Source organism: Globicephala melas, chromosome 12, assembly GCF_963455315.2.
Source record: "Globicephala melas chromosome 12, mGloMel1.2, whole genome shotgun sequence".
NCBI classification, from domain to species: domain Eukaryota; kingdom Metazoa; phylum Chordata; class Mammalia; order Artiodactyla; family Delphinidae; genus Globicephala; species Globicephala melas.
Window position 1 is genome coordinate 43,323,980 of NC_083325.1, and position 27,773 is coordinate 43,351,752.

The following is a 27,773-nucleotide window of genomic DNA, read 5'->3' on the forward strand; positions in this document are numbered from 1 at the left end:
ATTTCTCACAGTCTGGAGGGTGGAAATCCAAGATCAGGTTGCCAGCATGGTCAGGTTCTGGTGAGAACTCTCTTCTAGGTTGCAGACTCATATCCTCACATGGCAGAAAGAGAGCAAGAGAACTAATCCCATTCATGAGGGCTCCACCCTCATGACCTAAGTACTCCCCCAAGGCCTCAGGTTCTAATACTATCACATTGGGAGTTAGGACTTCAACATATGAATTTTGGGAGAACACAAACATTCAGTCCGTAACACTCAATAAATGTAATAACATTCCTGAATTCAGGACTTCCACAAGATGTGTAGCAAAATGAAGAAAAGTTATTTTTCTGAAAAAGTTTTGATTTCTGAATAAAATTAAAACCCTAAAACTTCACTAACGTATAACTAAAATTTCTCATCTTTATATTTGTTGCTCACAGAGTAAAGAAATGGTGACAGTTCTTATTCTTGGCATCCAGATTGACAATGAACTAAGTCAAATTACCCTCCCTCCTAACTCTATGAAAACATTTTATACCTTCTTGTTTGTTTAAAATGTAACTGCTTCACTTTGATGTATTATATTTTTAAATAAAAATAAGTATTCTTTTAGAGGTTTTTTTCTGTGTAGCTAATAACAGCCAATATAATTTTTGTGTCCAGGAAAAATATTATCTGTAGCTGCCAGAGCAAAAACAACTATTTGCTTCTTTAAAAAGAAACAATCTAAAGTTGAGGAAACAAAAGACTGTTAAAATCATTCCACAAAAATATATGCAGTCAATTTTTCTCTTACATCCAATTTCAAAGCACATATGAATAACCAGATAACCTTGCCACAGAAACAAATGTTCCTCAAAGAGTTGACAAAATGTGCAGTAATTGTCAAAAAGAAAGTTCACCAAGAGACCAAGGAACAAAACATAAATTTCTTATGTGAATAGGGCACGGGATGGGCTTTAAAAGGATACAGGGGCATTGGAACAGTGATGAGAGAACAGGTGTAACCAGGAGTCAGACAAGGAAGCAGAGTAAACAACCAGCCACAACACAGCGGGACTGTTGCGTATGTCGTCACCCTGTCCACATGATTACTTATAGTCCACGTAAATTCAGGTTTGATCTAAACTTTTCCATTCTTAATCAATATACTGATTTTCCTACATATAGACACAGTTTTCAAGTCAGAGCTGGGAAAGATAAGAGTAAAAAAAAAAAAATGCCTAAGACCTTACAACAGATTTTTTACTCTTAAGCAAGAAGGCAGAGTCTTATCTGTACTTCCACAGAGGATTGTAGGAGAAACAAGAATCTCTATGAAATATTTATGCATAAGTCCTGACCCTCCACCCCCACCTCTAAACATATATATAATTATAGAAGTATATATAATCTATATATTAAGAAATGTAGATTACATATAGATTATATATACTTCTATAATAATATATTCTATAAATAATTTATATATTATAATTTATATAATTTAAATATAATCTATGATAAAATAATAATATATTTTATATATATTTTTGGACCTACAGAAGCCATTAACTGCAAAAAAGATGGTTTCCCTTTCATCCCAAAGCTTAGTCCTATTCACAAATCATAAAGACATGAAAAGGGTTGATAAACTAGTGTCACTGATGCAATCCCTTTTCTTTTTTTTAATTGTAAAATACACATAAAATTGACCATTTTAGGGCTGCCCTGGTGGCGCGGTGGTTGAGAGTCCGCCTGCCGATGTAGGGGACACGGGTTCGTGCCCCGGTCCGGGAGGATCCCACATGCCGCGGAGCGGCTGGGCCCGTGAGCCATGGCCGCTGAGCCTGCGCGTCCGGAGCCTGTGCTCCGCAACGGGAGAGGCCACAACACTGAGAGGCCCGAGTACCAGAAAAAAAAAAAAAAAAATTGACCATTTTAAAGTGTACAATTCAGATTGCAATGTTATGCAAATATCACTACTATCTAGTTCCATAACATTTTCGTCACTCAAAAATAAATCCCATACCCATTAGCAGTCACTCCTCATCCCCCCCTCCCACAAGTTCTGGTGTTACCACTAATCTACTTTCTGTCTTTATGAATTTGCCTGTTCTAGACGCTTCATACAACTAGAATCATACAGTAAGTGGCCTTTTGTTTCTGGCTTCTTTCACTTAATATAATGTCTTCAAAGTTCAGCCATGTTGTAGCATGTACCAGACTTCATTCCTTTTTATGACTGAATAATATTCCATTGTATAAATATACCACATTTGTTTACCCATTCATCAGTGGATAGACTATAGTTGATAGGTTGTTTCCACCTGCAATTTCGTTTTATCTGACTATTCATCTACTAATTCCTAGACTATTCATAGATTAGGAATATAATCCTAGACTATTAGACATTATTAGACTATTATTAGACTATTAGACTGTTACATGTCTATCCTAGACATATAGATTCCTAGACTATTCATCTACTAATTTTACAGCCTAAATCACCCATTTTTAATTTCATTTTTAACTAAAATGAACAGCAAGTGAAAAATCATTTTTCATTCACAGAAGCAAAGTCCTGGAAAGAACTTTGAAAAGCTAACACATGAGTTCCTTTACAGGTACAACTGTCCTCAGTAAACATAAAAATCTCATGCGCTCCTTAAATGTAATTTGAAATTCAAAATAAAGTAAATATCATCACTGAAAACAAACCAAAGCAGTAAGACAAAGCTGTGCTTTGTTTTCAAACTACGCATGACTCCCTCCTCCCCTCCTCCATGAGAATCACTGATGTAAACCAGCTCCCATAGATGAGAATTATGAAAATAATTCATCATCAGAATCATAATTATTCAGCAGCAAACTTCATTGAGCAACTTCTATGGTAATTTCTTCCACCATCTAACAGCCTGATGAAGCATAGAAGAACCAGGGTTCTAGTCTCAGTTCTAACCTTAACTAGCTGTGAGACTTAGCTTTTTGGGACCTTGGTTTCTTTATCCATAAAACTGGGATATTGAAACAAGGTGTTTTTCCAGCTTTAAAAACTGTACCTATTCCCTATGCCAGAGCTGTACTAAGAGAAAAGGTGACTCTATTTGCCAAACTTTTTAAAGCATTTGAGTATTTTTGTATGTAGTGGCTGTTGGGAAGCACTGGGCATTGGTGAAAAAGAAAACTATAGTTCCTACCCCAAAACAGGTCTTCAAAATGAGGGTTCGCTATTGGGGACAAGGACATGAGAAATAACCCAATTTAGCTATAAATTTTTTGAATTACAATTCAAAATAAATATTTTTAGTATTCACTGTTAAATCGTGCATGTTTTACTCCTTTCCACTGATTCTAACTGAAGTATTATTTCTCGTGTTAAACTGAAAGTCATTTTACATTGTTTCACTAGCAAAAAAAAGTCCAGCCATGGGTTCCCCCACTTCCAAACATGCTTCCAGGAAATTCACATGTTCCTACTCAGTAAGCCTCAATAATGAGGACTGAACTAGTCATTTCCATCACTTCACCATTCCAGTGCCCATACCTGGATTCTCAAACTTCATGCTCTCTGACTGGACAGTGTTGTTTTCTGACAGCAGTTAGGAAAGACCTCTTGGTTTTTAAGACTTCTCAGAAAGGAGAATACCTTCACTTCAGCTGCCAAATTTCCCTCATAAATAGCTTTTTTTTTTTGACAGCTTGCAATCTCCATCCCCTCTAAACTTAAAATCAACCATTACATACGCTTCCTTTTAATAATAATAGGATTCTAAACTTAGATGCCACCTGGTCAAACCATGTTATTAAGACTTGCTCAAGGTCACAGTTTGTTGAGCAAGATCCCTGTGCCTTGAATGAAGGTCTTATGACTTAGATTAGGGCTCTTTTCATTGGCCATGCTCCAAATTTCAGCAACAACAAGCAATCCCCTTCCTTCCAAGGCTTCTTCCTGCAGTGCCCACCCCAAATTGTGGACCAGCTTTGCTCGTTGCCATGACTAGTTGTCACCACTGCTGTTAACTGCAGTCGGATTGAAAAAGCACAGATACCAACTTGATTCTGATTTACTCTGTTAAACTTTAGCTCATTTGTTCTCTTTAAAAACTCCAGAGAGGTGGAAATAATTGTGTTACACAAAATACTCCTGAACTCTAGAAACTGAAATTCAAGGACCAATCATGTAGACCTTACGATACTTGAGAGGATAGCAATTTCTAAAAGAAAAAAAAGCCTATTCCTAAAGATACAAACAGAGATCTCTCTATGGGGGAGCTTTGAGAGCAACAGTAAAGATGGAATGGGGCTAGCATTATCCTTGTTCAAAAGTTAGACCAAAAGGCTTAAAGAGTCCTTCCTTCCATAAGATCAGTGAAAGGTAAGGGGTTAATGAAAGATTACTGCCATTCTTGACATTGGTTAATATGCATTAGGTGATTACTGAAGGAGCAAACAATGAACATCATTACCTCATCTCCTAAAGGATTCTTGCTTTAGAGGCTTGAAATAAGATAAGAGATACCACATTTTATTAACAACTCAGCCCTCAATGGGGCTTTTGGTTCTTTCAAAATGTTTAAGTTAAAATGACCTCCCCCCGCAAATTAAGGTTTTTTATTGTGATTAAAAATATATAAATATTGGAGGGTGGAAATCACCTACAAACCAATCCCCATTTTTATCTAAAAAATTGTAGTCATCTCTACCGCTCTGCCTCTACAAGGAAGGTGTTTTAGTGAATCTAAATGATGGAAATAGAAAGATTGTTCAATACCCTACGACCACCTGAACACAACCCAATGGGATTATTATTTGGGGGGAAGCTTCACAAATACAAGTTTATTGTCGAACCTTGTTTCCACAATGCAAGCAGTTGCTTATGTTTTGAATAGCCATATATGCTTCTAACTTTCTAACGCTTCTTTTAAAATATAGAACAGCTGCTGGTCTGCTCATATGTTACGCATAAGAAGCCCACAAGGGACAAAGCCTTCCATTAATATGTCGAATTATTTTTAACACATTTATATTTCTATCCTGAATCATCATCTCAGAAAGATGGCAAGTTTCCATCTTCCCAGCTGGGGGGAGCACCTGCAAAATACAAGCACAAACTGTGACACATCTGGTACCAAAAAAACCAATCTTGTTTCATCTGGCCAGCAGACTGAAATATCAAGATCATTGAACAGAAACAAGGCAAAAAGTTAACTGCCATTTATATGTAGTCAACACAGATGTCTAGTTAAGCTGTTTATATTGTAAGCGCATGTGTATGTTAACGGAGCACAGACCCCTTTAATAAGCCAGAGTTGGAATATAAACGCAAGAGAATTTTAAAGACCTGAATGCAATAATTCAGTTCTTTTTTATCTTCCCATAGAAACTAAATTAGTTTCATCCAAATCTCAGCACTCTTTTTAAACAGATGCATATAACACGAATAAATAATTTTGTTGCACAGCTCCAAACTGTTTATTTATTTCCTTTAAAACTGTATTCTATCTTTTTGTATCTTAATATTTAGATTGTTTCTTTAAGTGGTAAATTACTTGCACATGACTTAAACCAGGTGTCCTGGTTTCTGTTGCCTCAAAAGAAGACCCTGTAACAGAACTTAGTGTTGGTAGTTTGACAGGTTAACTTAGGAAGCACAGGTGAGAAACTAGGGAAAGTGAGTCAGGGAAGGGAGAGATGCCAATCAATGAGTGAGTTAATGAGTGGGTCACTTCTGTGGGCAAACTAGCACTTAGTATCTTTGGGGATCCTCTGAGAAATAGTGTGGAACTCATCTCAAAATCATCCCACCAGAAGCCGCCTAGACTGGGCTGTTTATCTGCAACTCCCATCCCTATGGTGAGGGTCGGCTCCTGGGCCACTAATGCCACACCCACTTACAACTACCTGCAGGTGGGTGAGCTTCCTGGCACTGGAGAAAGCCCTCAGGCAGAGGAGAAGAGAAACAGAGGCTTGATAGGGGAGCTTGTCAGTGAGCTAGAAACTCCTACTGCAACCCCCAGTAAGCTTCTGTTGCTGAGGGGATGTCTGGTGGGCAGCAATATCCGCACTGCTTGGAGTCTGACAACAGAAGCACATGTAACTGGCCTGATGGCTTCATACCTCATGAGTCTTTCCTTAACCTTTTTCTGTTGGCTCTCTACCTTTTTTTTCCCCTCTCTTCCTTTCTGTAGAGAAAACTCTAGTCTTCTCCTCTGTGTATCACTCACTTAGCAAATCAGGCACCAAACATGTCCATTCGATGCAAAGACACGTAAGACATTACATAAAGTGGTATTGTATACTTAACACCATGAGCCTATCTAATTCCAGAGCACATCACAAGTCCAACTACAGAGTATTATATAAAATTGGTTGCCCTTCAAAGATGAATTTTCAAGGAACCTAGTGAAGCTAAAACTTCAAGGCCCTTGCCTTGCACCAGTCCTATCCAAGGCCCTGAAGGGACCCTACAATGTGTTCACAGTGTCATATTATTTTTGTAAAATTTGAAAAAGTAATACATTTTAGCTGGATGGGTTAGTATTGATCTTTCCTCTTAGGTTCCACCCTTCACACTTCTCCTCATGTTAGGTAGCACTGGGACGGTCACAAGGATTTTTGGGAATCCAGCCCAGGAAATTGAGTTAGGAGGGTACATTTAACTTGGCCTTAGTGGAATATACCTATATAGTTCACAGTCACTTCTATGTATGTTTAATTCCAGTTCCTGTCTGGTGTAGGAATAGCTTCTAAAAATATTCCTACCACCTTCTGTGTTCATTTTACCTGACAGCATGTACTGAGTTTCAAGGCCAGGGGTCCTATCACAATTTAATGTGTCCTACAGTATCCAGCACCAGAGTAGGTAGTAGAAGAAAAACAAGTCTTGAAATATGCAGAGCCAGAAGCTAATCTATGGAATATTCTCCCAATCACCAGAGGTGTAAAATGAAAAGCAGAGGATTTGGTTTTTATTCAATGCCTTTTCAAGAATATATTTAATTATGTAGCATAGGCAATTATAAATGCACCATACCATGAAAATATAAGAATTCACTAGAAATTATTCTGACAATGAGAAGTGAATTATAACCCCCAAAACTCTGTTTCAGATAATACCAAAAACTGTAATTAATTGAGACGAAGAAATAAATTTCAAATAGAAGTAATGCATAGACTCTTGTGTTGATCAAATTAACGAAAAGGAATAAATCATGTGAACACACTGGGAAGGAATTTAAGTGTCCTGCTACTTTGATATGAACACTAACACCAGTAAAGAAAACATAAAATTGTAATTTTACTACCACAACAAGGGCACTGTCAACTCACTAGTTAGTGTGGCCATTTCAAAGGGTGTTTAACATTAGTCCCTGCACAAGAAAACTTAGAGTGATTTAGAGTTGTACATATCTTATGTGATAAAAACTTGATAGAGGTTTCCCAAATTTGACAACAATTCTAAAAATTTGTATATCATTGCCAAAATGGCTTGTGAAACCAAAGAAGCCTTTCTGTAAACTGTCAATTTAACATTTTTTCTCAACCATTCTAGAAGATAGAGTTATCTTTCTATTGTCTCTATTGTCTCTATTGAAAGGACCTACTGTATAGCACAGGGAACTCTGTTCAATACTCTATAATAACCTAAATGGGAAAAGAACTTGAAAAAGAATAAATACATGCATATGTATAACTGAATCACTTTGCCATTCACCTGAAACTAACACAACATTGTTAATCAACTATACTCTAGTATAAAATAAAAATTAATAAAAAAGAAATGATGTTACAAAATTATTGCCATAGGCAATCAAACAGCATGCTTCCAAAAAAATGTAGGGGAAAAATTATTACAAAGGAGTTCCTGGCAGCTAATTAATAAAAAATATTATTTTCCCAGACTGTGATATTTGCTGTCAGCTTTTAAAATTTGTGATTTATTTGTGATTTCTTTTGCTATTCTAAATAAGAATTCACTTTTGTGTCTAATTTTGCATTTATAATTTTGTATTCTTTCCCTTAAAGTGAGCTTCTAAGTATGTATAAGTTTTGCTCAAAACCTGGATACATCCCTAATTGCATGAAGTCACCCTGTGCCTAGCATATATGGGGCTTTTGTGAAAATAGACAAGGACATTTAATCTGGGCCTTGGAATATTTGAATAGGCAGGGAAAAAAGGTATAGGAGATGACCCTTTATTTCAAACTTAACACCACAATGTACAGGCATCAATTAATCTTGTTAATAACAATTGTGTATTTAAGAGTTGCTAATTTCTGACTCAAGCTCAAAAGTTCAAAAGTATATTTCAACCTCTGGCCTCTATTCGATGTGTTCTTGTAGTGATTCAACATTCTGTTCCCCCTGTTTGTCTCTTAGCAGCAATCATCTGCCTTTATTTCCTAATCTGGTGATTAGCCATTAAACATTCACTGGGAATCCACTATGCACAGGGCACTGTGCTAAGTACTAAGGGAGCAAAGGTAAATATGACATAATCCCTGGCCTCAAAGAACTTACAATATGATTAGAAAATTAAACACAATAAATTTGGGTTCAATTTGTTTTAAGTAGTCACTATTTATTGAGCACCTATATTTATTGAGGTGCTTTCAGTCCATTATCTCATTCCTCATATTCATCCAATGAAGAAGGAATTTTTAGCTCCATTTTACTGGTGAAGAAGCAGATTCAATGACTTGCTTAGGGTCAAATATCAAGCAGGGGCAGGACCATGAATGGAAACAAGACACATCTGTCTCTAGAGCCTTAATATGTTCTAAGGGGAGCACAGCTGAGAGCATTTAACCCTGCCTGGGAGATATCAGAGAAGGCTGGGCTGATCTTAAAGGTGGAATAGGGTTTGTCCCAGTAAAAAAAAAGGGTATTCCAGCAGAGGGGAATTTACACACAAAGGTAAGGAAGTAAAACACAACAAGGGACGTGTCAAGAAACGTCATAAATTTTGTAGTTCCTAACTTAACAAGATCCTGACTCTTAATACTAAACAATGTGGTAACAAATCTCACTCCATCCATCAGTTTTTTCATTTCCCCAAACTTTCTTTCTTTCTTTACTTCTCTCCTTATTTTATTCTTTCCACAAGCATGGATATGATGGCTGTTTAAACACCCTTCCTGCATTTAATGAACTTAGTTTATTGGGGGAAAAAAATTAATTAAATAATCCCACAAACAAATGTAAAATTGCAATTACGACAGAAGCTACCAAAAAGGCAGGTGGTGCTCCAAGAGCCTATAATAGGAGGAAATCAAATGACCTACCATGGCATCCCTTGAAAAATGTCTCTAGAGATGAGCTCTTGAAGATGAGTAGGAGGTAACTGAATAAAAAGGGAGGGAAGGGCTTCCCTGGTGGCGCGGTGGTTGAGAGTCCGCCTGCCGATGCAGGGGACACGGGTTCATGCCCCGGTCCGGGGGGATCACACATGCCGCGGAGCAGCTGGGCCCATGAGCCATGGCCGCTGAGCCTGCGCGTCCGAGGCCGCAACAGTGAGAGGCCCGCGTACTGCAAGAAAAGAAAAAAAAAAGGGAGGGAAGAGCGTTCAGAAAAGGATCTACATACACAAAGGCCCTTCGGAGGGAAGAAGTATTTTGTCGGATGGAATACAAGGGACTGGAATGCCAGTGTAGGTGAAGCTGAAAATGTAAGAGGTGGCCTGATAGGAGATAAAGCTAGACAGGGTGCCACTGAAGAATTTGTCTTTATTCTTAGAGAAATTGAAAACTATTTAAATATTTTAAGCAGGTAAATAATGTCATCATATTTGCACTTTGGTAAAACACCCTTTTACCTTGAGATAGACTGGAATGGGGTCAGAATGGATGCAGGTTAGAAGACTATGCAAGCAGCCCAGGAAAAGATGATATGCTAACTTGGACAAAAGTATTGGTGGAGAGCACTAAGAGAAATGAACAGATTCAATATACATAGGAGACAAAGGACTTAATGACAGGTTGCATACGGATAATAAGGGAGAAGGACATGTAAGGAATGGGCCTAAGTTTCTGGTAACCCAATAGGCAGACAATTGTTTCCAAGCAGAGATTCAGGAACCGAGTTTCTTCTATTTGGGACCTCTATTCCCTGCAACTGATGGCCTCCAAGGTCCCTGTGCTCATCTACAACAAGAGGTGGATCAATGGCGGGTTGAAAGTGAGAACATTTTATGGGGCAGGACTGGAAGTGGCTTACATCGCTCTGCTATATCCCTTTGGCCACACTTGTGAGGAAGGCTGGGAAATAGAGTCTAGCTGTGTATTCAAAAAGAAGAGCAAAGGAGTTTGGTTACTAGCTAGCTGTCTCTGCATCAATGGAGAAGCTAGAAAGTGAGTACGGTTGACCACTGAACAATGCAGGGGTTAGGGGTACCAACCCTCTGCCCACTCAAAAATCCATCCAGCCCACCTTATACTCCATATCTGAGGTTCCACATCTATTGATTCAAGCAACTGCGGATTGTGTAGTACTATTTTATTTACTACTGAAAAAATTTGCATATAAATAGACCCATGCAGTTCAAACCCATGTGGTTCAAAGGTCAACTGTATATTCTTTAGTATGGCAATGGAAGTGTTCCACTGGAGCAGAGAACAGTTTTCTAACTCCTTGATTACTTTTTAGTTTCACTTATGTTTCTCTATATCCCTTCTCTTTAACATACTTCTTGTGTTCAAGGGTAAGTAGAACACTTTACTTAGTTCCACACTTGTATGTATTCATTTTTAATGAGGGCAAATCACCTTTTCAATACCTATTTATTCATTCAATGGATATTTAAATGTCTACAGTTGTCTCAGTCTAGTTGTTTACTCCTTGTCCAAGGATGGCAGAAAGAAAACTATTCTTTTATAAAAAAAGGGTATCAGTAATGGGTTTTAAATTTATAAGAAAAATGTTTATGTACAAATATGATTATTTTAGTGTCATTTCTAATAGTCAAACAAATGAAAACAGTTTAAATGTATAATAATGGGGGAATGGCTAAGTTTAAACTATGGCACATCTATACAGTGGGGCATTATGCAGTGATTAAAGTGTTAATAAAGAGATTTTTATGGAATGGGGAATATTTGTGATATAGTATTAAGTGGACAATGTAAGAGGTACTATCTCAATTACATAAATATATGTATGGAAAGAAGAGGGACACCAAATATTAACTATAGTTATTTCTGGGATAGGATTAAAAGAACACTGTATTCTCCTCTCTGTACCTTCCTATATCTGCAATTTAATTTTTTTACAATTAAAAAAAATTAAAAGCAAACTCAAAAAAGCCATAAGAATCTTGGAAATATGATAGGTAATCATAGCCAAGCCATATTAAACTTCCTAAGCAAAAATGGACATTAAAGCTGAAGGTTCAGTCTAAAATTTGTGAGGGGGTTACAAGAATCTTCCATATGAGTGCTTGTTCAATAGTAGTAAGAGCCCACCAGTCCCATTAACTGGGGGCTTCAACATCTTGGTGACCTACATGCAGCCTATGGGATGGGTCCATCAGTGCTGACCTGGTAAGGCAAAGCCAAAAAGAAGAACTCAGACCAGAGAATCAGACTTTGGTAGATGAGGAGGCATAACAAAGCCAAACCTCCTGGTAAGAGAGAATCAGGGGAAAAAGGCCGGCCTTTGGCTACACCAGCGGTCCCCAACCTTTTTGGCACCAGGGACCAGTTTTGCCACAGGCCGGTGGGGGGCTGGGGATGGCTCAGGCGGTAGCACAAGCGATGAGGAGGGGCAGATGAAGCCACTGGCTCAGCTCATCCGCCGCTCACCTCCTGCTCTGCAGCCCCGTTCCTAACAAGCCGTGGCTCGGTACTGGTCCAGAGCCTGGGGATTGTGGACCCCTGGGCTACACAACAGCAGAGCAAGAGGTCCAGATGTCAAACAAGTAGATGCAAAAGGCAAAAGCTGCAGGAGCAGTTTTTATTCAGAAGTGTTTATTCAGAAGTGAGGGTCGGGAGCAAGGATTCAGGTGCTGGGAGTTCACATTAATCTCCTAGGATGGAATTTAGCCCAGGGCCTCAGGTGAAAATCTAAGGCATGTTTACAAACATCTTAACAACAAACACCATAGCTTAGTGTTACCATATCTGTGTTACCCTTTTCCAAGAAAGGCATTTTTTAATGCCTAGATATTTAAATAGTAATGACAATAACATTTCCTGTATGCCATAGACTGTGGCCTCACACCATGCTAAATGCTTTAGATGCTTTACAGATACTATCTCATTTTATGACAGGGGCATTTCTATCCCATTTGAAAGATGAAGAGACTGAGTCTTGGAGAAGAAACTGCCCAAGTCACACAGGGAGAAAGTGGTGGAGCCAGGTCTATGACCCAAGTCAGTTTGACACCAAAGCTCATAGTCTTAACCACCTCATTACTGGTCAGTGGCTAATTTTATGTGGCCATGGATATTTTCTGTGCTTCTTTTTAAAAACATGTCAGTAAACCACAAATCCTGTCTACCAGGGATGAGGCTAATAGACACCATGGGTGAGTAAATTACATTAAGGGCTTTGGTGCCTGTTAAAGGAATATTACTAATAAAAAAAAACGACTTATGAGAGTTAATTTGGAAAATAAGGAGGTCTTCTCAGCATTCCTAACATTACAACATAAGGTCTGAAGATGACTCTTCTTCATCTCTAGCTGAGGTAAATAGGGAGTAAATGGAAAGTTTATGCTAGGGATAGCTAAGGCAGCCATGAAAATTAGCCTGGATTCAGGAAGGATCTAAATGGAATAAGTAAGGCATTAAACAATTAAGATTTCTAATTGAAAACACAACATACAGCCCTTATGTGATTCTTTGGATCACTGAAACGTACCCTCTTTAGACCAAACATCTGAATGACACTGTTAAATATAAAATATAAGTATAAAAAAACCTTTATAGTGCAGTAAACATTTCTGTGGACTGAAGCATAAAATCGATTGGGCAAAGTTGAACAATGAATAAAAGAGTAAATACTCCTTCGTTTGCTTCTTAGAGATTTATGTAGAGCTGTTGAATATCAGTTGCAGCTTAATAACACGCTTAGGTTTTTTTTTTTTTTTAATTTATCAAGATTTGACATGTTTTCGTCTGTTGCTCATGCAATTAGCTGTGCAGAAAGCTATAAACACACCCAGGCCACTTTACCTTAGCAGATGTAACTGCAAATCATCCACTGAATACTCTCCAGCACTGGTCAAATCTAGTAGACCATTCCAAAAGTAACCATGGGGCTTTCAGTACATATCATTTACTTCCTCCTGTTCAAAAAAAAAAAAAAGGTTAATCCCTTCAGCAGCAATTCTCATCCTTTTCTCCAGAGATGTTTTAAATATTCTGTGATTAAATTATGCAAAGAAAATAAGTGATGTTGCGAATGTCATTAAATGGCAGTGGGGAAGTCTCATAGCAGCCCATGATCACCTTGGAGGGGGGTAAAAATCAAACATCTGCTCAACAACACCAAAGAAATTTTGGTTTTGTTTGTTTTTTTTTTTTTACTGGTCTGAGGGCCAATCTGAAGATTCCATTTTCAAGTCACTGCACTGATATCAAGATACACTTTACATTCTATGAGTGTGCTTAAAGGAGGGCAGAGTAAGTTTTGATGTCAAATAAATCGAACTAGAGGATAAATAAAAAACAAGAAATGAAAAATTATGTAACACAAAGCTATTTAGCTCTGCCAGATGCTTCTGTAGCAAAGAAGGAATCCCAGCAAGTCAAATGCATGCCCTGTTATCTTCCCAATAGCTTCAGTAACGAGCTATTTGGTGTGGAAGCAAGCTTGGGCCCTAGCTCTTGACAGTTTTATAGCCCTTGGTCAAAGTTTTCAACAGCGTTTGGGCAGGCGTGACTAGGCAGCTAGATTATACATGCTGACTTTCCACTTGCAGCTACACAATATTTACTTTACAGGGTGAGCCAGTAAACCTGCTGACCAATTAGGCCACAGATCTTTCATGCCTCATGAAAGCTAAGCAAAGACTGAATATAAAAATCTCAGAAATGCATGCAAACTGGACTTTCCTTTAATGTGTCTTCATATAATCTCCACAAAAAAGAATGTCAATGACCAACAGTCTTCAGAGCCACTTCAGTGTAAAAAACAGAGTGTCTTTCAAGGGAAGAGTTCTAGTTCTTTGGATTTATGGAGACCCACATTCATATGGGAGATAGGATCAAACTTCAGAAAACAAGGCAATTTTATAAGAAATCTCCTGAACTCTTCTAACCCCTCTGTATTTTGGCCTGTTATTCAAGTCCCTCCACAAAAAATTTTCCAACTTTTTAAGCCAATATTTCCTTCAATGAATTCTCTCTTCTAGCCAAATTGATCTTCTCATGGTCCCCTGGACATGTGATGTGTATTCCTACCTCGATGCTCCATCTCAAACCATCAACCCCTACTTAGAATGTCATTATCTCCTCCCTATCTCTCCTTGCCCAGCCACCTATAGGCCACTTCTCCTTGAGTGGCTGCCTTACTGCAAATTCAACATATCTACTACCAAGACTATATTCTTCTTAAATTTCCATCACTTGTATCATCATTCTTACATCTCAGCCAGGCTCAAAACCTTGAACAGACTTTTGAGTCTCCTTCTTCTTCCATACATCCTATATTTAATCAGTCACCAGGGCCTGTGGATTCCAGCATTGTTATATCTCTTGCAAATAACCACCTGCCTTTTCCATTTCCACTGCCAACACCCTTGCTCAGGCCTTTATTTCCTCACCTGGACCATTTAAAAAGTTTCCCACTGTCCTCTCTGTCTCCAATTTCTCCACCTTTAATCCAATCTAGACACCTCAGCCAGATTAATCTTCCTAAGTACAGCTCCGGGTCACATGACTCCTCTGTGTAAATACCTTAAATGGAATCCCATGGCCTAGTAAAGTTTAATTTAGGAGTTGGCCCCAAGAGCATTCCCCAATAAACTTTCTGCACTGAAATTTTTATCTCAGAATTTGTGTTCAGGGAACCCAACCTAAGACACCAAAACACCTTTCATATCTTTCACTCCTGTCCTTCATATAGCCTACATTCCAGTCAGACTGGGGGAATCTGCCATCCTTAAAGACACTCCATGTGTTATCACTAACTCATTCATCCACAAAGTATCTACTGAATATCTGAAATGTTCCAGGCTCTATAAGAGGTATTGACCAACCTAAAGGGATATAGACAAGTAAACAGGCCATTAGAATACAGTATGAACAGTGATTTCCCAGCTGAGTCCAGAGGCAGAGCAAGGGAGAAGAGCGTGCTAGCTGGGAACTGTGTGCACAAAGTCCTGGAGATGGGAAAACTCACCTCGGAAGTCTGTAAACTGCAAGAGCACTTCAAAATGGCTGACGCTCAGGGAGCCTGAGTGGTGGTGGCAAGAGATGAGGCAAGAAAGGCCAGCAGGGCCAGAACAAGAAACGCAAGCAGCCTTACTTAAGGATGTAGACACTTTGCCTTAGGGCAAAGGGGAGCTATTAGGAGGCTTTAAGGTAAGAAAAAGCATGATGGCATTTGTACTTTAGAAAGACTCCTCTGCCTGCAATGTAGAGAAAGAATTAGCTGGAGGAAAGCTTGAAGGCAGACGGCTACTATAGTCATCCAAGCAAAAGATGATGGAAAGCTGACCCAAGGAGGTAACAATGGAGACAGAGAGACCTGGACAGATTCAGGAGATATTAAGAAACTATAATATAAAGCGCATGATGATTTATCATATGGAGGGTGTTGGGAAGGGAGGAGTCAAAGATTAAACCATGTTTCCAACTTGAATAACTAGATGTACATTATTCATTGAGATAGGCAACACTGAGGAAGATGCATAACTGGGGAGAAAGAAAAGGAGTTCAGTTTTGGTCATGCTGGACTCAAGGTATTTAAGTAAGAGTTGGATATGCGGGTGTCAACAGAAGAGAGGTATATAGGTTTGACCTTCAAGAGAGCAGCCTGGCTAGAGGCACAGGTGAGGCATCATCAGCATACATATGGTCATAGAAACCTGGGGGTGAGGTTGAAAAGAGCTGTCAGAAAAGCAGGGAGAAAACCAGTGGAGTGTGGTGTCATGAAGCCAAGAGAACCCTTCAAGATAAAGCAAAGGGTCAACAGTGTTAAATATTGCTCAGGCCAAATAAAATAAGGACCAAAAAGATTGTCCACTGATTATAAACACATCTGTGGTTTTGCTCAAACTATTCCACAACCAGAAACCATAGAAACATTTCCCATCTTTCTTTCAAGGATCGTCTCAAATTGCCTCACATTTGCATGGTGATTTATTGAACATCGTCACATGTTACCTCATTTACTGACTAAGATTTCGAGGGTTAAAACCATCTCTTATGTATCTTGGCATCTCTCTCAGCTCATTAAAATGTGGATGCTGTAGGTTCAGAAAAGGAGCCAAATTTGCAGTGAAAGCTCCATGAAAGAAGAGAATCCATGGATGGGAAGAGTTGGTCCACAGACCAGAACTATTGCTTGTCCTTGTCAGCAAGATGGCACAACTAAGACAAGTCTGTGTCCTCGTGAGAAGAGTCATGAAGAATTGCCCTTGACTGTTTAAAAAAGGAACACCAGACACTCAGTCTTTATCCTTATATGCAAACTTATTGAATGAAATGATGGTGACAAGGCCATCCTGCCTTTTCACCAAGACATTAACCTAATGGACCAGTTTAGAATTAGATCTGGAGCAAAATGCCCACATCCTCCAGACACTGACTGACAACACTCACCCCAAAAGGGAGGCCATGAGCAGCCACTGATATGGAGGCATTCATCTTCTGACTGTTCTTTTTTCTGGAGGGCAAACATCTAAAAAGGAAAACCTATTTGAATAGGTGTAACTGCCAACTTCACTTACCCCTTCATAGTTAATGAGCCTATTTTGTTTTGTGGGTGCTTCAAAAGAGCTGACAGAGAGGAGAGACAGCTCTGAATGGAAAACAGCTTGCTGAGCCCTCATTGTGAGGTGATGGCTTGCCTTGTCATGCCCTCTCAGACCTATATTTCAATGATTCCCTTTTCAAACACTGATCGAAACCCAAAGGAAAAGAGAATTCTCACTCTCCTCCAAAGTGTCAACATGTTAGAATATTTCAAGGCAGCTTGAGGAAGATGCAGCCACCAGCACAGTAACAGTTAAAGCAGTAGTGATGTGGTACATTTTTTAAGACACTCAGCCCAGACCTCCAAAACTTGCTGCTCAGCAAGTTGCCCTCCCCCATCCCTGCCTACGCAACATTCTTCTTAAGTTCTTAAGAGGCCCTGGCATTTAGAACATTGGCAAGTATTTACTCAATGCCCAGAAGAGTACCTTCAAAATGGTGGGTGCTTGATAGTGGTGACACTCAACAAATAGCCCTTTAAGCATTAGCTTTTTATAAATGGAGTGAAGATTAAAGTTAAAGATAAAAATTCCTAGCAGCTTCTGTCTGCAATATGTTTCCTAAAGAAAGTTCAGTTCAGTAAGACGTTAGTAAAATGCCTATTAATATTAAGCACCACAGGAGTTCAGGATTTCCCCTCTTTTCATCAAGTCATTTTGTCATTCAGCACTGCCTCCATATTAATATTGCACATAATATTGCAAACTTCACTTCCGGATGACTTTACCCCTTATACTGTGGTTTCCACTGACAACCCTGAGTGGGTTAAAAACAGATGATCCATTTTACACTGGTCCATTCTACAGGTGTCCAAGCATGCATGGTATCATTAAAGTGGGACCAGCTATGTAAGGAGAGCATTTCAAACAGGAGAAACAGTACTATAAATCAGAAGCTTAAGAAGGAAAGTAGGGATTTAATCCAATGCCAGCATTTTACATGACTAAAAAATTTTTAAACAAGCTGAGACATGAGAGAAAGTGCTTTACCAAGGTCACATAGTTACAAGAATCTTCTCAGAATTAGTTTTATTCTCTTGTGTCCCCACTGTTTTAACAACTGTAATATTAGATTCCTATCACAATATACTAGTATGCTACATTTTATAATCTTAATAACCACACAGAGCACACAGCTGATTAGTAGGCCTTCAGGAGTAACATAGATAGAAAGATTAAGAACAATTTAGGTAGGAAAGAATTTGCTCCAAACACCAACTATATATTAAGTTGAGAAGAAGGCTATGTGTAAATAGGCCAGAAATTTTTCACCTATAGCTAGTAAAATAATAATAATAATAATAATAACAACAACAACAAGAAGTAGAATTTTTTAGATGTATCAACACATCTAATCCTGACAACCATCCTATGAAGTAGAACTATTATCCCCATTTTAGAAGTGAGGAAACCAGGGCCCAAAGAGGTTAAGTAATTTTCCCAGTTGTTCACAGGTTCTATAGCTAATAAATGAGAAAGTAAGGAGTTAGACCTAAACTGTCAGGCTCCAGAGGCTGCCCTCTTAACCACCATGCTGTACTGACTAGGCTTAATATACACAACCATAAACAATATGCATGAGACTAATTTGATTAAAAAAAGCTTTCCACAGGGCTTCCCTGGTGGTGCAGTGGTTGAGAGTCCGCCTGCCAATGCAGGGGACACGGGTTCGTTCCCCGGTCCGGGAAGATCCCACATGCCGCGGAGCGGCTGGGCCCGTGAGCCATGGCTGCTGAGCCTGCGCGTCCGGAGCCTGCGCTCCACAACGGGAGAGGCCACAGCAGTGAGAGGCCCGCGTACCGCAAAAAACAAAATAAAATATAAAATATATTTTATTAAATATATATATTTAATATATATATATATTTAAAATATATAAAATTAAGATTTTTCTTCTTTTATATTAGGTCTTGGAAGTGTTGATCTGAAACAGAATAATTCAATGTCTCACAATTTTCAAGCTGTCCTTTCCACTGAATGTGTTGCATTTCATTTCACTAGCTAATTTTTATAACTAGTATAAGACTGCATCTACTTTAAGAACTACAGGAATGCACTTATTTTAATATTTTTCAAGAACTTAGACTTTTTTCTCTAGAATATTGCTTTTTCTAAACTAAAGATTTAGCACCTCTACCTTTTGGTCGTCATTCATAGCTTGTTCCAGTTCTCATAATTTATTAGTGGAAATTATGCTTGGTTTTTGGAATAACACATTGTAGATTGTAAATGGGGTTACTTTCCACTAAGTGTAAATAAAAGATTCCAATAGTTACTACATATTTTACCAGTGAGAAGTTAACTGTAACTTCAAGTGAGCCCTTTTTGAAACAGAATCTGAATTTTTTTTTAAATGGTTAAAATAGGAGATGGCTTCTCTGTCAAATACTTATCTCATACTTTTAAGCTGATCAGAATTCTCCAAAGTGTCAAATTATAAATCACTGTCAAAAATAACAAATTAAATTAATTATCAACTTACAAAATAATTTGAGTAATTATAATTCAATAGAATTTGTTAGGTGCCTATAATGTGACTAGTCAGTAGCAGTAACAAGTATCCATATTATTTATAGGTAGAAATAAAAGGGTTATTTACTGATTAAATGTGAACAATCAACTTCTTTTTAGCTCTTCTTCTCCAAGTAGCATATGGACCCCAACAGTTAATTTTTCACTCACTTTCCAAATAAGATGAAGTAAAAATCTGACTTGAAGAAAAAAATCAAAAACTAAGCATACTAAGCATGGTATCTTACTTTAGTAAGGTACCTATGATGCACAGGATGCTCATAAGATATACCTAAAAATTCAAAAACAGGTCTAAAATCATTTTACACCACTAGTTTGACTACATTTTTATGGAGAAAGACACACTGAAGTAAATTTCACTAATTCATTATAATTCTTTAACCAAGTTTCTATGTACATTTATAGTATTTCTAATTTTTCTATTTTACTTTCTATACTATTTTCATTGTGATCAATTCTTTAGGGGGTGAATTTTGCAATGAAGCTTTTATCATTTATGAGGTTTTTATCTATATCAAATGTTACTGATTGTGCCTTCAGTCGTTTTGAATTTTCTTTTTGTGACCATTTTTTGATACCAAGTAAAAATTTTCCCATCTAAATTTTGTCAACAATATTTTCTTCTGTTAAATTTGGTAAATTACACATTTTATCATATGAAGTTTTAATAACTGTCACAGTTATTTCTTACTGATTCTTTACACATGTAATATTCATTATGCTCTTGATTAAAAATAACTGATTGTTGGTTCATGATAATGAGTAATTTCTCTCAGATAATCCAGGATTGACCTATTATTAAGGGCTGGCCAGTTGTATGGTTTGTATACTTCTAATCATCCTTGTATTCCATGAAGCAACTGTCCACATCATTGACTGAATTATCTTGTTCAAATTTCTTAACCTGACTACCTGACTGTTTCTGTTTTCTAATTTATAAAATCAGAATTATAATAGTGCATAACTTATAAATTGTTATATTATAAGAGAAAATACATGTAAACCACTTACAGCAGAGCCCAGCACCTAGGAATCAATAAATGCAGCTATCATACTTTTTACTTTTTTTATTAATGGCAGGTAAAAAAGTAGATAGAAGGGTCAAAATGTCCTTGATATCAATATGATGGAGGCAAAATGGCAAGATCGAAACAGCAAAATCAAAAGGTGGGATCAAAATATCCTGTTTTATTTACACATAGTACCTAACTCATTTTCTCTCTGAAAGAGAAAAAGAAGAAACTTTCATTATTACATTCTCTATCATAATTTAGTAACCATTTTACTGTCTTAGGAATAACTCTATACTAAGTTCACTTAAGTAAAAATATAATAAAACACTATGTAATTCATAGCAAAGACTGCTACCTCCTTGTGACTTTGTTTTTTTGGGGTTTTTTTTTTTTTGCTGTAATGACTGCTCACAGCTCCTAAAAGTTACAGTATCTATGTTAACTTGCTTAGCAATCTGCCCTTCTCAATATGTTTTCATATCCATTGCTTCAAATCTGCTCAACATCACTAATTATTAGAGAAATGCAAATCAAAACTACAATGAGGTATCACCTCACACCAGTCAGAATGGGCATCATCAGAAAATCTACAAACAACAAATGCTGGAGAGGGTGTGAAGAAAGGGGAACCCTCTTGCACTGTTGATGGGAACTTAAATTGATACAGCCACTATGGAGAACAGTATGGAGGTTCGTTAAGGAACTAAAAATAGTATTACCATATGACCCAGCAATCCCACTCCTGGGCATATACCCAGAGAAAACCATAATTCAAAAAGACACATGCACCCCAATGTTCATTGCAGCACTATTTACAATAGCCACATCATGGAAGCAACCTAAATGCCCATCGACAGACGAATCAATAAAGAAGATATGGTACATATATACAATGGAATATTACTCAGCCATAAAAAGGAATGAAACTGGGTCATTTGTAGAGACGTGAATGCACCTAGAGACTGTCATACAGAGTGAAGTAAGTCAGAAAGAGAAAAACAAATATCGTATATTAACGCATATATGTGGAACCTAGAAAATGGTACAGATGAACCTGTTTGCAGAGCAGAAATTGAGACACAGAAGTAGAGAACAAACATATGGACACCAAGTGGGGAAAGCAGCGGGGGGTGGGGGTTGTGGTGTGATGAACTGGGAGATTGGGATTGACATGTATACACTGATGTGTATAAAATGGATGACTAATAAGAAAATAAATAAATAAACATTAAAAAAAATAAAAGCCCCTGTTGACAGCATATCACTTTCAAGGTAACTAATGTTTCATTTCTCTACTCTCCTTGGAAATTTCCTTGGAAAAAGCTGTCTATACACAAAGTTTCCATTTCCCCTCTTTCCATTCTTTCTCATGTTTACTACAAATGAGCTAACTCCCTACCTCTTCACCAAAATGGATATTGGCAAGGTCACCAGTGATCTTCATACCGACAAATACAATGATCAGTTCTCATCTTATTCAAACTACCAGCAGAATTTGATACACTTGATCAGTGCCTCTTCTTGAAACAATTTTTTTATTTGACTCTAAGATATCATGATCTCTTGATTTTCCTCCTATTGCACTGACTGCTAGTCAGTCTCCTTCTAGTCTCTTTTGGTGAATCCATCTCATCTCCCTAATCCCGAACACTGGAGCCCCCAAGGTTTCAGCCCTGAGATCTCTTCTCCATCTAGATCCCTTCTGTAGTTGATATCATATACTCTGGTCTTTAAGCACCATCTATGTACACTATTTGGACTTCTACCTTGAATTGCTATGTTCTTATACCAAATGTCTATTTGACATTTCAGCTTGAATGTTTAATAGGCATTTCATACCTCACACTTAACATTCACACTTAATTGAACTCATGATAGATTCCTGCCCCAACTACCATGAACGTGCTCCTCTTACAGTCTTCCTCATCTCAGTGGCAACTCCATTCTTCCAGTTGCTCAAGCCCAAACCTTAGAGTCACTCTTTGACACCTTTCTTCTTCTCTTATTTCCAATTATTCAACAAATCTTGTCAGCTCTATCCTCAAAATAGACACTGGATCTTATACTTCTTACTATTTCCAATGCCATTACCACAGTCCAAGCCACACATTCTCCTATCTGGCCTATTGTTGTAGCCTTCTAAATGGTCTTTCTCCTTTAATTTAATCTCCTATAGTTTATCCTACAAAAAGCAGCCAAAGTCTTTTAAAACATAAGTCAGATCATATCATTCCTTTACTCATAACCCTCCAACGACTTTCAATTAAAAAAAAATAATAATAAAGTTACATTTTTATACACTAACAATGACCTAGCTGGAAGGGAAACTAGGAAAACAATCCTGTTTACATTAGCACCAAAAAGAATAAAATACTTAGGAATAAACTTACCTAAGGAGGTCAAAGATTTATATACTGAAAACTACAACACATTGATGAAGAAAATTAAACATGGCACAATAGAAAGACATCCCATGTTCATGGATTGGAAACCTTAATATTGTTAAAATGTCTGTACCCAAAGTGATCTACAGATTCAATGCAATCCCTATCAAAATCCCAAAGACGTTTTCATAGAAATACTTTAAAAACTCTACAATTTAGGGCCTCCCTGCTGGCGCAGTGGTTGAGAGTCCGCCTGCCAATGCAGGAGACATGGGTTTGTGCCCCGGTCCGGGAAGATCCCACATGCCGCGGAGCGGCTGGGCCCGTGAGCCATGGCCGCTAAGCCTGCACGTCTGGAGCCTGTGCTCCGCAATGGGAGAGGCCACAACAGTGAGAGTCCCGCGTACCACAAAAAAAAAAAAAAAAAACTCTACAATTTGTATGGAACCACAAAAAACCACAAATAGCCAAATCAATTCTGAGAAAGAACAGAGCTGGATGCATCACATTTTCTGATTTCAAAATACATTATGAAGCTACAATAATCAAAAGAGTAAGGCATGAACATGAAGACAGACAAATAGACCAATGGAACAGAATAGAGCCCAGAAATAAATCCACACAGGTATAGTCAATTGGGGCTTCCCTGGTGGCACAGTGGTTAAGAATCCACCTGCCAATACAGGGGACACAGATTCAAGCCCTGGCCCGAGAAGATCCCACATGCCGTGGAGCAACTAAGCCCTGGGACACAACTACTGATCCTGCACTCTAGAGCCTGCAAGCCACAACTACTGACTGAGCCCACATGCTACAACTACTGAAGCCCACGCAACTAGAGCCCGTGCTCCACAACAAGAGAAGCCACTGCAATGAGAAGACCACACACCACAACGAAGAGTAGCCCCCGCTCTCCCCAACTAGAGAAAGCCCACGTGCAGCAACAAAGACCCAACACAGCCAAAAATAAATAAATAAATAAATAAAAATTTTAAAAGATACAGTCAATTGATCTTCAACAAGGGTTCCAAGAATACACAATGTGGAAAGGATAGTCTTTTCAACAAATGGTTTTGGGAAACTGGATATCCACAAGCAAAAACATGAAACTGGACCTTTATCTTATACCATACAAAAAAAAAAAAGAAAAAATCCAACTCAAGCATAAGTCCTGCAACTGTAAAACTCCTAGAAAAAACATAGGGGAAAATCTTCATGACATTGATTTTGGCAATGATTTCATGGATATGACACCAAAAGCACAGCCAACAAAACCAAAAAAATTAAAAAGTGGGACTATGTCAAATTAAAAAGCTTCTGCACAGCAAAAGAAACAATCAACAGAGTGAAAGGCAACCTATGGAATGGGAGAAAATATTTACAGATCAAATATCTGATAAAGGGTTAATCTCCAAGAGATACAAGAAACTCCTATAATTCAATAACAACAAAAAATTACACTAATAATCTGATTTCAAAAATGGGCTAAGGAATTGAATAGATATTTCTTGAATGACATAAAAATGACCAACAGATATATGGAAAAAGTGAGTGTTCATCATCACTGGTCAACAGGGAAATGCAAATCAAAACCACAAGATATCATCTCATACCTGTCAGAATGGCTATTATGAAAAAAAACAAAAGACAATAAGCATTGGCAAGGATATAGAGAAACTGGAATGCTTGAACATTGTTGGTGGGAATACAAAATGGTGCAGTCACTGTGGAAAATATTATGGAAGTTTCTCAAAAAATTAAAAATAGAACTACTGTATGATTTAGCAATCCCACTTCTGGGTATGTATCCAAAAGAATTGAAATTAGGATCTCAAAGAGGCATTAGAACTCCCATATTCATTGCAACACTATTCACAATAGCAGAGGTAGAAATAACCTAAATGTCCATTGACAAAAGAATGGATCTTTAAAATGTGGTATATACATAAAATGGAATACTATTCAGCCTTTAAAAAAAGGAAATTCTGCAATATTTGACAACATGGTGAACCTTGAGGACATTATGCTTAAGCCAGACATAGAAGACAAATATTGTATGATTCTACTTATATGGATATCTAAAATGGTAAAATTCATAAAACCAAAGACTGCAATGATGGTTACCAGGGCTGAGAGGAGGAAATGAGGAGTTATTAATCAATACTCATAAAATTTCAGTTAAGTATGATGAATAAGTTCTAGAGATTTGCTGTACAATATTTGTGTCTGTAGTCAACAATAATGTATTGTAAACAAAATTTGTTAAGAGGGTAGATCTCATGTTAAGTGTTTTTTACATTAATAAAATAAAAAGGAAATATACCTCAGTTTTAAATGTTTGAGGTCCTCTAATAATTCACAGGATGCTTATTATAATAACAAAATAAGTATTTTTGACATGTAAATCTAATAACATTTCGCACCCTATCCCCAAAGCATTTTGATGGCTCCCCATTGTTCTTAGGATTAAAGAGCATGGCCTTTGAGCCTCTGGATGGTCTGGGCTCTGCTGCCCATCTTCACATTGCCCCTTCCTGCTGTCTCATCCTCACTCTATTCCAGCTGCCCTGGCCTTCTCTTTCCCTGTCCCCCTATCACAGAGCTTTGGCGGTTGGCCACAGTCTCTAAGGAAATACTTACCCCACTCTTCAACCAAATAAATCCTCTTGTTCCTTCAGATCTCCTCCCACCTCACAACTATGTCAAAGCCACCTATTTTATGCTCTAATATCTCCACGACTTCCATTTTTCTAACTCTTATTACTGATTATCATTTTAAATGTATTTGTGTGATTGTGTGATTACCGTATGTCTTTCTCACTGGATCCTAAACTCCATACCTGGCTTTAACAGTGTGCCTGGAACAGAGTAGGTACACTATGAAACAAATAAACAAATGAACGGCCTAAACAAAACAAGCAGATTTGAATTTATACTATCACTTGGGTTATAACTTTGTAGTCTTCCAACATGTAGTTCCCATATTGGGCAAGTTCCATAGAGGAAGCAGCCTTTTCATCCTGAATAAAGCCCTCACCACAGGAATCCAAGGGGAGGGCATGAAGTACTTCAGATATCAATGGCCTCTAGTTCCCCTGGGAGGGATTAAAGTTATCATACAGGTGAGGAAAGCCAGGTTGTGCCAGAGGAAGACCTATTAACTGCACTAGGAGTTATTCTCGCCACAGCTACTCCCCCTTCTGAGAGTTAACCTCTTCTCAGATGTAAGGATTTCTGACCATCTGACAATATTGATCTTTTGGCCTCTCTGAAAAGAGCCAAAATTTTTTATGGCTTGGAAATTGTTTTGTCTGTTTGTTTTTCAGCTCACCATAACTTCAAGCTATAATATCTGAGGGAGAATCTAAATGCACAAAAAAAGTTTACCTAATCCATAAATCCCAAGTGTATCTCTTCGTGGAATCATGGCATCCTAAGGGTGGAATGGACCTAAGAGAGGTCATAACCCATCACCTTTCACACCTGCAACTCTGAGTCATTCCAGGCTTCTCTCTTGAGTGTTCCCTTGAGCTAAGGCAATCTGTCCCACATAGTTTAGGGGACTTGGCACAGAACTTCATGAAAGTTCTGTGATTAAAGAGCAAAGAAAGATGAATCTCTCCACAAAGATGTAGAGAAATAGGAAGAGATGGTGCAGAAAAGGGAGGATATGTGGAAACAGGAGTTGGGGAATGAATAACAGGAAAAAGAAGAATTAGGGAAAATACTGAAAATTTTTAAAAAAAATTCTGGAAACATGCACAAATTGAGATAGCCCAGGATATGAGTCAGAAGAGACTTAGTTAAAAAAAAAGACAATCAAAGAAAAATAAGGAAAATGAAGATGAAGTTTTTGTTGTTGTCGTTCTCTTAACATAAGTTTACGGTTACTAAACCAGGCAGAAATTAGAATTGTTATAATGTACTATATGTGTAGGGAACTAAATTTTTGAGGTAAAATATGATCGTCCAAGGATATGTGCAAATCAAATGAAAAGATTCAAGATGCAAAATAAAGCATACCGTACATTTGTTTTTTTAAGAAGTCACATTGAACAGCTAAGATCCCTTCCAAAATGTTTAATTTTCCTTCTCTTCACCAGCTTCCTCACAGTGCATTCACCAACATACCCCAATGTTAGTGGCACATAAATCAAATCTTTCATAAAAATCAGAAAAATAAAAATATATGAGCACAGGAGTCTCCTGATATTGGCAAGACTCCAATCCACATATACTCTTGGGCCTGATCCACTAATATTAAGAAGCCAGTTTGTTCTTAGCTCAGCAACGGGGAAGGTTCTACCAACCTTAGTTTCCATGTACTGGTGTACTCTCTATAAGTAGCGAGATGTCTCCAACAAATTACTTCAGAATTGTCATATGAGATATTGCTGCAAGGTGTGTGAACTCTTCCTGACTACCAATTTGCAGCAACGCAGTGATTAAAGTATCAAAAGATTTTGAAAATCTGGCTTAATGTATTTTTTACCAACAGCAGAGTAAGAGATTAAGAAAGGATATACCTTTCATGAGTGTGAAATCTATAGCAGGGAACCCACCTCTTAGGATAAAACACTTGCATGCAATACAGGACACTCTGGACCTAAGGAAGATCAAGTGCTGATCAACAATGAAGCAAACAAGGGTTCTGTCTAAACAAACAAACGAAAGTTCTTTGAAAGGTACAAGCTGCAGATCATATAGAATAATCTTAGCTGAAAAAATGTCAAAAAGGAGGCACAGTAACTCCCTTTCTGCCAAAGGCTGACTCCCTGGGAGGGGCTCCCAGAGCAGTCTTCAAGCCTGTTGACTTGTTTTTTCAAGCTGTAAATGTAACTCGCAGCTACATTGGTTTGTTTTGTTGTTGTGACATGGTCTCCATAGATGTGCATTGAAATTGTGCCCAGCTACACTGAAGCCAAGAACCATGCAATCTGGAGGTTGTGCAAGCAAGA

General features: G+C 37.9%; 1 long non-coding RNA gene across 1 annotated transcript in view; it reads right to left on the bottom strand.

Moving 5' to 3' along the window:
• LOC115863980 (uncharacterized) overlaps positions 1–27,773 on the bottom strand; it is a 193,993-nt gene that overhangs the window by 35,360 nt on the left and 130,860 nt on the right. Inside the window, exons 3-4 of the long non-coding RNA XR_009566080.2 lie at positions 13,141–13,253; positions 9,253–9,496 (exon numbers count right to left, since the gene is read on the bottom strand). This is a non-coding gene — a long non-coding RNA (uncharacterized lncRNA). The remainder of the gene's footprint in view (positions 1–9,252; positions 9,497–13,140; positions 13,254–27,773) is intronic.